The 1,065-nt window shown below is 50.5% G+C and overlaps 1 protein-coding gene across 1 annotated transcript in view; it reads left to right on the top strand.

The window, feature by feature from the left end:
* The first annotated feature begins 319 nt into the window (after positions 1-319).
* WNT5B (Wnt family member 5B) overlaps positions 320-1,065 on the top strand; it is a 27,106-nt gene continuing 26,360 nt past the window's right edge. Inside the window, exon 1 of the mRNA XM_023756684.1 lies at positions 320-333. The gene's annotated coding sequence lies outside the window, so the exon portion shown is untranslated. The remainder of the gene's footprint in view (positions 334-1,065) is intronic.

Below are 1,065 nucleotides of genomic sequence, written 5' to 3'. Positions count from 1 at the left end.
ACCCTGTGTGTTTTCTGAATAAAAAGGTTGTTTGTTTGTTTAAGTCAGAAGGGTGTTGATGGGTCAAGGAAAGTTCACCTCTATGCATACAGATGATCACAGTTCTATTTATTCAACAGGCTGAGCAAACAGGTAGAGATTCTGCCAGAGCTGCTGCCCAGAATGTAACAAGGATGGGAACTTGGCCCCACCCTTCAGCCCCGCCACCCTCTCTGGCCTGTGATGGCCACTCCCTCCCTGGACCTTCCTGGCCTGGCTGCTCTCACAGCTGAGCTCGGGGGAGGATTTTGCCTTTCTCTTCACCTCCAGGCCTCGGCTCTCCCCCATCCTTCGGTATAGTGTATGCAGTCAGCACTCAATAAGTCTGCAGTTTCATTCTGATCATTGTTCTTAGGTTCATCTGTGTTGGGTGTGGGAGTAGAGTGGGAGAGAAAAGGAAAAGGGGGTCTTTTAAAGACTATGTAAGGTCAGTGAGTCTGTCATGGGAGCGGCCTGGGATTGAGCAGGAGCTGGGATAGAAAGCACAGGCATTTCTGTGTTTGCCTCGGCCTTTGGGAGTGTTTTCCTAAGCAGAAGTGCAATAATGTTATCGTTTGCTGCACACCATTCCATGCTGCTCCTACCAGACCAAGTCAGGTCACACTATCTTGCTGTGTAATGCTGTGCTGTTTTCCACTGACTTTTTGGTTGTTGATACTGGCTTTTAGGGGTGGGTGTGTGGTTTCTCTCAACACAAACATGAATACATTTTACTACCAAAATTTTCCTAGGAGTCTGGTCACTGTTAGCTGGAAATTGTTCTCAGGATGCGTTTTTGCATTCCTGTTCTTGCTTTCATCTGGGGGCTCTGCCTGTAGCGTGGGCGCTCTGTGGTGCAGAGGCTGTGCTACGTAGCCGTGGGGAAATGCAGCGTCTCCTGTGCAGCCAGGGAGGCGAGGAAATCATGGCGAAGCCGGTGCCACCCACTCACGTTGTTTGCGTTGTAGCGAAGCTTCGGATCCAGCTGCCCTTCGCAATCCTGAACAGTGCCCCCACAGCGTATGAACCGTTTGCTGGCGATCAGGA

This window comes from Myotis lucifugus, unplaced genomic scaffold (genome assembly GCF_000147115.1).
Source record: "Myotis lucifugus unplaced genomic scaffold, Myoluc2.0 scaffold_98, whole genome shotgun sequence".
Classification (NCBI taxonomy): Eukaryota; Metazoa; Chordata; class Mammalia; order Chiroptera; family Vespertilionidae; genus Myotis; species Myotis lucifugus.
This window is presented reverse-complemented; position numbering and strand designations above follow the sequence as displayed.